This window comes from Ceratotherium simum, chromosome 38, assembly GCF_057802395.1.
Source record: "Ceratotherium simum simum isolate JZ-2026a chromosome 38, ASM5780239v1, whole genome shotgun sequence".
In the NCBI taxonomy this organism is placed as follows: domain Eukaryota; kingdom Metazoa; phylum Chordata; class Mammalia; order Perissodactyla; family Rhinocerotidae; genus Ceratotherium; species Ceratotherium simum.
Window position 1 is genome coordinate 23,331,486 of NC_141937.1, and position 10,312 is coordinate 23,341,797.

Consider the following 10,312-nt stretch of genomic DNA (forward strand, 5'->3'; position numbering starts at 1 on the left):
GCAAAAAAGTGGACAAAAATTCTGAACAGACACTTCACCAAAGATGATCTACAAGTGGCAAATAAGCACATGAAAATATCTTCACCATCGTCAGTCATTAAGGCAAGGCAAATTCAACCCACAAACCACAATGAGAAACTACATACCCACCGGAATGGTTACAATTTTAAAAACTGAGGATGTCGAGCATCCTCTGAACTGAACTCGCAAACATTCCAACAGGAAAAGTTCATCAATTTCTTATACATGTAAATATACATTTTCTGTGAAGCTTAGTAATCCCACTCCTAGGTATTTATCGAAGTGAAATAAAAACATCGATTCACAAAAAAGACTTAAACTTCAATGTTAATAGCAATTTTATTAATAAAAGCCCCAAACTGGAAACAACCAAAATATCCATCCCCTGGTGAATGGCTAAACAAATGGAATACCACTCCATGATAAACTACTGATACACACAACAACACGAATGAATTATTAAAGCATTAAACTAAGTGAAGGAAGCCAGATGTGAAAGTCTAAATACTGTATGATTCCATTTACATGAAATTCTAGAAAAGGCAAAAACCTAGTGAGAGAAAGCAGATTTGTGGTTACCAGAGGCCAGGAAGTGGTAAGAGGGGACTGACAGCAAAGAGGGAGGAGCGAGAGCTGTGGGGTGACTGACATGTGCTACTGGTGATGACATGATGGCATAGGTTGGTCAAAACTCATCCAACTGTACTCTTAAAATGGCTGAATTTTATTATACATATACCTTGTTAAAGCTGATTTAAAAAGCAAAACCAAAAAGTAGAGGCAGGAGGGATTTGAAAATTATGACAGAATATTAAGAACAGCTATATGCCAATAAACTTCAAAAATCTAGATAAAATGGCTAATTTACTAACAAAATATAAATGAATAAAATTGGCCCAAGAAATATAAAATCTGAATAGAACAATAACTATAAAAGAAACTGAAGTAATGCTACTTATCTTCCTAACACCTAACCCTCTTCCTTGCTGACAGAACCCTTCTTTTATTTAGGAACATGGTGGCCTTGAGACTTAAAAGGAGGGTGGTTTTCTCAGCAGCCCCAAGGAAGCTATTTGTCTTTGCAGTCCAATAAGGTTGCCATGAGCTGCATGTCGCTATTTAACTTTAACTAAGATTAAATAATGTTATAAACTCAGCTCCTGATCTCACCACACTTCAAGTGCTTAAAAGCCACACGTGACTAGTGGCTACTGCACTGCACAGCGCAGATACAGAACATTCTCACAATTGCAAAATGTCTACCAAACAGTGCTGGTCTAAGCCAATCATGAGAATTCCATTCCCTCAGCCAGCACTTGGTTTATCAATGTGCAGGTGATGGTCTATAATCAGTCTCTGGATATGGGTAACCACTTTTCAAGCATCTGATCTCCTCTCATCTTGGATAAGAGATCAGAAGAACATAGGCAGCCCTAATAATCTCAGTGTTTATCTTTGTCCAGTCCTCAAAGCACAGGCTGGAATACTGGAATCAGGTCACTTGGCTGTAACTTGGAGAGGTTACGCTCTACCAGCTGATCAGTTAACTACGGTGTAACACAAATGTGCTGTATAACACGCCACCCTACAGCTCGTGCCTTGAGACGGCAGTCATTTATTCTCACAGATCAGTAGGTTAGCTGACAACTGGCTGACCTAGGCAAGGCTTCTGGAGGAGCAGTTTGGGTCTGCTTAATGTCAGTCTCATCCTCCTCCTGAGACCAGCAAAGTGACCCAGGAAGGTTCTTATGGCAATGGCTGAGGTGTAAGAGTGCAAATCCAATTACACAAGTACTTTTCGAAGTGCTTAGTCACGGCAAAACCACTAGGGTTCCAGGAGCCAAAGCAAGTCACACGGATGGACTCCAAGTCAAGAGGTGGGGGAACACACTACACTTCTTTACTGGGGGGAACGCCTCATGGCAAAGAGCGTGGATATGGGGGGGCGGGATTGGGTCAGTTACACAGTCCATCACACCAACCACAGTAATATTAATCACATGGTAATTATGGAATCATTAACTCAAAAGGCCGTAAAAGCAACCGGCAGTAGAGTCTCACATCTGCAAAGCAATGAGGTATACAGGAGAGAATGTGGGCTTTGAAGGGCTAGATTTAATTCTAGCTTTGGCATTTACTAACTGTGTGGCCTGGACTACTTAGCTAGCCTCTCTGTGCCAGTTTTCTCATCTCTAAAATAGGAATGATAGCAGGACTGTGGTTAGACCTAAGTACAACAGCACATTAACAGAAATTTAGCATGTATTCAGTAAGTGGTAGTTGCTATCATCATCATCCTGAGAACACTATAAACCAGTTTATAATAACCAAACTTTAATGTGGCAGGATGCGGACCCTAGATCAGTGTGTTTCAAATTTGACTGCACATTAGAATCACCCAGAGGGAACTTTTAAAAATCCTGATGCCCAGGTACTTCCCAGCCAATTAAACCAGAATCTCTGGGGGTAGGGCCCAGGCACTACCCCCTTATTTTTCAGGCTCCGTAGATGATTCCAGCGTGCAGCCAAGTTTGGATAACCAGCCGCCTACTAAAATCCATTTCTTTCCTTCCAACGTATAGTACAGAAGGGAAATGTCTGCCCAAATGGCGCGGCATCTGTAATAGTCTCACAACCAGCTCTAGCCAATGAACTGTGAGCAGAGGTAACACGTGCCATTTCTCTTACAACAATCTTGTAACAGAGATATTATTGAACCAGAACATATTTCTTCAACTATTTATTCTGTTCTCTGGTAACTCATCCAGTAGCTTTTAAATTATATATACCACTATAATTTGCACATTCCTTCAGCTGTTTGCCTCCAACACAATCCTTTTAACATTACAGCCTCAAAGTATGTATCATTTATAATGATAAGTTGGAGAAAAATGAATACCAAGATTTCCAGCAAGGCTCTCCTTTTGTCCAGTTCTCAACTGAGCAAACATTTGTGATCCCCCTTGCCGCCCCTCAAATCTTGTTTTGGTTGACTCTTTTTCTAAGAGATCTCTATCTAAGAATAACTTCTTGAACCAAAGATATTATTTAATCAAAGCCATTTATAACCATACTGTTAACCGGCAGCCAATAAGTCAGGTACTAGTAAAATTCTATATACCTCTCTAATCATATTCCAATTCCAAATCCTTCTCCTGGTTTTCTCCATACCACTTGAATCACACCCTTGATGGTTTTACTTCTTCCTCTCCCTTAAATATCAGTCTTTGGGTAAAACATGATTATATGCAGTTTTCTATATAGACTACACTTTTACCGTCCCGCATTTAAATGCAAAAGCCCTTTGCTTGAAACGCCTTGTCACATTTTTCTTACTATCGCTGTCCCAATATTCCCACAAAACCTTCCATGACCAGGTATGCTGAGTTAAGGGCCTCTCCTCCTTGATCCCAACTGCTACAGTGCTCTTAACTGTTTGACTTTGAACTACTTGGAATAGTATCCTATTAAGCGTTGTACCCCAATGCCAGGTCAGTGCCAGGATGCAAAAGATATACAAAATAAGGTCACACAAAGATCTCTAACTCCCTGAATATCCTCCCTCTTTTTAAGAACTTAATAGTATTTTACTCACATTTCATTTTGGACAAGTGTCTCTTAATCACATTCTAGAAGACTATAGGTAATGTGAATCTATTCCTTACTATTTCTGGCCCAGAATGAGAGAGAGAAAACTGATCTGCATCTTTTACAGAAAGCAGAGATAGACTGCTAGACAAATAAACACAAATGTTAAGTTACTAAGACAACAGAACAAATGAATGTCAATTAAACTTTAATTCAGACTTTTTTCCTCCAAATTACTATATCTTCATTAAAAGACACATACCAATTCTGAATTATAGCAAATCCATGATAGCCCGGGTTCTAGGCTATCAAAGGCAACAACAAGTATGCATTTGTCACCCTGCTGTCCAAGGTGAGCTTTATGCAAGTGAAACCTCATCATTACTGATGACTGAAAAGCTCTTAACGACCTAGCACGACCACAATCTTTTTCCAGCAGGGTGAGAGTATTTTCACCTGTTGAACCCTAAAATACGTGTTAGTCACATAAACTTGAAAAATGCCCTTATAAGAAGCTTTTTCACCAGCAGATTCTGTTTCCCCCAAATCTTTCTAGCCTGAACTCTTACTAAAAGATCTGTTTTAATAATTCCATACAGGGCCGGCCCTGTGGCTTGGTGGTTAAGTGCGCGCGCTGCGATGCTGGCGGCCCGGGTTCGGATCCCGGGTGCGCATCGAGGCACCACTTCTCCGTTCATCCTGAGGCCGAGTCCCACATACAGCAACTAGAAGGATGTGCAGCTACGACACACAACTATCCACTGGGGCTTTGGGGGGAAAAATTAAAATAAATAAAATCTTTAAAAAAAAAAAAAAAAAATAATTCCATACATACAGTTCTTTTAGGCTGGGCAAAAAGAGGATATATATAATAGCACCTGCAAAAGTAAACTATTTTATTCTCAAACTACCAAGGTATTGGCCAACTGGTCCTTCCAAGCTCTAGAAAGTGCAGGTTATCCAATATACGAACACTTGTTTCACTACTGTCCACTCTGCTTCCTGCATGGTTACTGATCATAAAGCAACTAGTCTTTTCGGGCACAGTAGAGATCTCACAGATCATTTCTATTCATGGGAGTGTCATCATTTCTGCTATCACCCAAAGGAATAATTTAAAAAATAGCTGTCATGGCTTTAAAATTATTTAATTTTGTTCAGTTAAAGCCTCAAGTTAATTTAAAGGAAGACATCAAACATCGAGGACTTCTACCTCGTGGCTAACGTCAAGTCACTTAGAAAAAAGGCACAAGCTTAAGGATCATTATTCAGTAATCCTGTATATCAGACAGCGACCGTCAATCATCAGCTAACACATCTTCCTTCACTAACCTAGCAAGTACCGTGGAATTAAAATGAGCAACCTGCAAGGGCGGGTTTGAATGCGAATGCAATTCACCTGACTCTGAAGGTAACTGAGAACTTGCAGAATTAACTCAGAAGCCCGGCCTCCCCTTGGACTAAGTTACAGTCGCGCACCAGGAAGCCGGGCGGCTGCCCGGCTCCAGCCTCCCGGCGCACAGCTGCGGCGAACGGCGACACCCACCCAGTGCTCCCCCCAAAGGCTCCGCAGCGGCGCGGGGAGCCGAGCAGGGTGTCAGCGCCCGGTCGCGCCCAGCAGCCCGCGCAAACGAGCCGCCGCGAGGACAGCCCCTCGGACGCTCGAGCCAGACCCCGCAGGCCCGGGCCCCGGGGGGACGCAAGCCCGCCGTCCCACGGCGCCCCCTTCTCCCCGGGAGCCGGGGGGTGCGGGGGCCCGCGCGTCCGGGGTGGGGAAGGGTCCAGGAGACTCGCGCGGCGGTCCCTCTCAGCCCTTTACCTTCTCGGGCTCCAGCAGGACCGAGTCCTCCCTCCCTGGGATCTCCGGCTGCGTCCACGGACATCGTCCGCCCCCGACCTCTGACCCCTGACCCCCCCCATCACCCAGGTGCCTACCTAGCCTGGTTCTCCGAGCCTCTTGAGCCTCTCTGCAGCACGGCCCGGGGCCCCCTAATGCCCCCTCGGGTTGCGGGCAGGCATTCGCCACCCACCGAACACCCGCCTGAAGTGGGCGCGCGCCCTTCAGGCTGGTCTGTGTCGCGGGTCCCGGGGGGCCCAGAAACCACAGCGCCTAGCTGCCGGGCGCGCGCGAGCGTGAGGTCAACGTGAACGCGCACGTCGGGGCGCCCCACCCCCTTTCTCCCGCGATGGCTTCATGAGTCTTTTCTGCGCAAGTCCGCACGGTTAAAGATTATCAAAGGAGACGGGTCCAGTCTCGCGATAGCTCTGTCCCACGATATTAAAGAATTTGTACAGGATTGGCTGGAACCTCTAATGAGGAGGCGGGGCTCTAAGAAGATGTGGGCGGGGCTCCCCGCTGAAGGGGCGGGGCTCTCCTTGAAGCGAGTGACGGGTGTAAATGATTTATGGCTTTCATGAACAGGCAGAAAGGAATTCTGCAAACGCATCTTTTCTTATTGCATCTAGAAGAGAGCCGCTAACTAGGTACGGGTGAAGCTTATCTCCCTCAAAAAAGTTTTTTCAAAAAAACTTTCCGGGGAAATGTGAGTAAATATTTTAGGGTGAGAGAAAAACTACATGTATTGTGCCTAACTTGGCCTTCCAATATCTTAGTCTTTTTTCTTTCTCTGCATTTAGAGGTAGCCTCTTTCTCATGGAGGTAGAGTTATGCTTAGTTAACTTTGGACTAACTCTGAAAGGCCAAGAGTCTGTAAAATAACCTGCAGGAAACATTGAGTGCTCAGTGATTAATGAGTACCTAATAATGACTCAGCATTGTGTGGTTTGGCCAGCCTTGGTGGTCTAATGCTTAAGATTCTGTGCTTTCACCACCAAGACCCAGGGTCCTTCAGGTGAGGGCACCACACCACCCGTCTGTCAGTTGTTGTACTGTGGCCGCTGTGTGTTGCTGTGATGCTGAAAGCTTTGCCACCAGTATTTCAAATACCAGCAAATAAACAATTTATCACTGTCGGGGGAAGAGGGAGAATCTCCCTCTGCCCTTTTCCTTAAGGTTCTTCTGGCTGGCCAAATAATTAACAAGACAGGTTAGCAGGAGAAAATAATACCAAGTTTAATAACATGTATACATGGGAGAAAGCAGGGACACTGCGTTTCTCAACACAGTAGCAGAAATTCTCGTCTTAAATACCATGTTCAGCCAATGACAAAGGAGGATTTTGGGGCTGGGGGGAGTCAGTTAACAGGAGATTACCACTAAAGCACAGTAAACAAGAGTAAGGTTATTATGCAGCCCAAGGCCTCACCTTCCACATTGATAAGTCACTAGAAATGAGCTCATCCCCCTCTCTTCTCCAAACAGAGAGGGAGATACCTTTACAAATGGAGATTCCCCTTATAAATGTAAATGATTGTCTGGCAACTCTTTGCAGGGTCATCCAGAGAATGTGGCCAGAGAGACAGAACTTCTGATAAGAGGTGCTTGTTGGTGCCTTTCCTATTGTAACATTTACCCTACGTTATCTTTACAGCCATCATGATAGATCTGTTCCAGGAAGGAGCCACCATGTCAAATTCTTTAGGCAGTTAGTGAGGGAAGTCAAATGTCCTCAGAGAAAACAACCAAGGTAAAGAGATAGATTTCAGGGTGGCCAAATCTTGATCTCCCACATCACCAAACTTCCTAGGTTGGCATGGGAAAAATAAAGGCAAGAGGTGTGTAATTATTTGATGACATAGGGCTGTGTGTATCAACAATAAGGATCATTCAGGCCCAGCACTGTTTTCTCCTTCATAGAAAGATCATTAATAAAATTTCTTGAGAAGTTTATTCCATATTATACTTACCTTTGCCTGCTCCCTGGAAGAAAAGTTGATGGCTACTCAGTATGATTGCCAAAGATGACTCTTTGTTGCCATTTTCTCCACTACCAACCTGTCTTGCTTTCCCTCTTCCTGACAAACTGAAAATATTAGGGTCGGGGCCAGCCCCGTGGCTTAGCGGTTAATTGTGCGCACTCCGCTACTGGTGGCCCGGGTTTGGATCCCGGGCGCGCACCAACGCACCACTTCTCTGGCCATGCTGAGGCCACATCCCACATATAGCAACTAGAAGGATGTGCAACTATGACATACAACTATCTACTGGGGCTTTGGGGGAAAAAAGGAGGAGGATTGGCAATAGATGTTAGCTCAGAGCCGGTCTTCCTCAGCAAAAAGAGGAGGATTAGCATAGATGTTAGCTCCGGGCTGATCTTCCTCACAAAAAAAAAAAAGAAAAAGAAAATATTAGGGTCAAAGTCACTATTTGGAATGAATTACAATGTCCACAGTCATTGTTAAAATGTGTGTAGTACTAACAGAGAGTGGGAGGAAGAATCATGGTCTTGGAAAATTGGTGCTGGCAGGGGTGATCAGTTGTGCTGCAGGGAGAGTTGCCAGGTCAAACAAACAAGAAATGGCATCAGAGAGATGGGGCATGCTTTACTGTAGCACGAGCAGGATATGTTGGAGGGTAGAAAGTGAATGATCTGAACACAAATCGTCATGTTTAGAGCTTCACAGCTTTTCCTCAGGCTAGTCTTAAGATAGGTTTAATTGTTAACTTACAATTTAATTTTTCCATGGTGGTTTGCAGGTTGGATTTATTTCAAAGTTCAAAGTTTGTCCTGTCTCTCCTGCTGCCAGCTCAACCTGCAAACCGAAAACTCAAGCTGTGTCCCTTCTGCCTCTCATAATTTGTAAAGCAAAATTTGTTATCTGTACACAAAATGCTGCATTGGACATGAACTTATGACATAAGGAGAAGGGAATTCATCATTTCTTTTTAAGTATTTGTTTTGGGAGTTAATAAAGCAATGCTTGTACATTAGGTAAAAACAAGGAGAAGGCTGAAGCTGAGTCTGTTGGGTAAGGAAAGATGTGAGATTATATTCAGTGTTTATCAATGAAGATAACATAATCTGTATCATTGATCCACTTCCCAGTCCCTCCCCATGTTCATTCCCAACTATTACTTTTTCTAATGGCATATTTTTTTCCAACTAATTTTGTCATATGGCCTCTGGGCATTAAAATATAGGAATATTGTAGATGAGTCTATTGACACTTATGACTTAAGTAATATTTATTAGGCAGTTTGAGAAAAATACAAGTAAAATATTTTTTGAATATTTCAAGGGTCACCATATGTGTCCTTTTAAAGCACAAAAATAGTGATGTAACACTTTCAGAATGAATCTAAAATCTTAATGAAGCTTAGTTATAGTAGCGTTAGCATAAAATGATGCTTGTCCGAGATTCAAAAACCTTTCCAAAGCTTCCATCCACTAGCGCCATGCTTAGACTTCAGCATTGGTGTATTGTTTAGGTCAGTTCTTGGGACAATGGCAAAATTAGATCTGAGTTCCACTTCCTTTAAACGCTTCCTCTTTGGGCCCTTAAATAAACAAATATCTTAAATACTACACAGTAGCAGTATATAATGATCAATTGTGTCCTTATGCCATAACACCCCTATCTTGACTATTAGCTCCTGAGAATTAATTTTTAAAAAACAAACCAAACCATCCAACCATCCTGAATAACTCTAGTGAAACCAATTTAAAGACAATTGTTTGGGAACCTCTTGAGCAGATGATATACAACTTATGACCTAATTGATTCCTAGATAGTTAAAAATCAAGCTCATATATTGGGGCTGGCCCCATGGCGTAGCAGTTAAGTGCCCATGCTCTGCTGCTGGCGGCCTGGGTTCGGATCCTGGGTGCATACCTATGCACTGCTTGTCAGGCCATGCTGTGGCGGCGTCCCACATGTTAGCTCAGGGCCAGTCTTCCTCAGCAAAAAGAGGAGGATTGGCATGGATGTTAGCTCAGGGCTGATCTTCATCACACACACACACAAAAATCAAGCTCATATAAATCAAACCTGTATTTCCTATAGCCACAATGTTATTAACTGGGGCTCCAATCCTGGAAACCCATTTCATACCTTAAAAATACTAAAATTACCTTCACAAAAATTAACTCAAAATGGATTACAGACCTAAATGTAAAATGTAAAACTATAAAACTTCTAGAAGATAACATAGGACAAAACTTAGATGACTTTGGGTATGGTGATGACTTTTTGACACCAAAGGCATGATCCATGAAAGAAATGACCGATAAGTTAGACTTCATTAAAATTGAAATGTTATGCTTTACAAAAGACAACACCAAGAGAATTAGAAGACAAGCCACAGACTGGAAGAAAATATTTACAAAAACTCACGTGGTAAAGAATTCTACAATGATCAGTCAAGGGATACACAAGATAAAAAGATGTAGGATGTCACATCGACAACATAAAAAGTGGGGAGGGGAGAGTCAAAATGTAGAGCTTTAGAGTGTGATCAAACTTAAGATCTTATCAACTTAAAATATACTGTTATAGATATAAGGTGTTATATGTAAGCCTCATGGTAGCCACAAAGCAAAAACTTATAGTAGATACACAAAAGATATAGAGAAAGGAATCTGAGCATACCACTAAAGAAAGTCATCAAACCACAAAGGAAGAGTGCAAGAGAAGAAGAAAGAGAGGAACTACAAAACAACTAGAAAACAATTAACAAAATGACAATAAGTAAATACCTATCAATAATTTCTTTAAACATAAATGGACTAAATTCTCCAATTAAAAGACATAGAGTGGCTGAATGGATAAAAAAACAACACCCATCTATATGCTGCCTACCAGA

The 10,312-nt window shown here is 42.5% G+C and overlaps 1 protein-coding gene across 3 annotated transcripts in view; it reads right to left on the reverse strand.

Moving 5' to 3' along the window:
- The window catches only part of SHPRH (SNF2 histone linker PHD RING helicase), a 90,380-nt gene extending 84,613 nt beyond the window's left edge, over positions 1–5,767 (reverse strand). For 2 of the 3 annotated variants that reach the window (XM_087425197.1, XM_087425194.1), the window contains exon 1: positions 5,545–5,767. The gene's annotated coding sequence lies outside the window, so the exon portion shown is untranslated. Of the gene's footprint in view, positions 1–5,428; positions 5,452–5,544 lie in introns of those variants that run through there. The other variant, XM_087425196.1, reaches the window with a different exon arrangement.
- Positions 5,768–10,312: the final 4,545 nt, after the last annotated feature.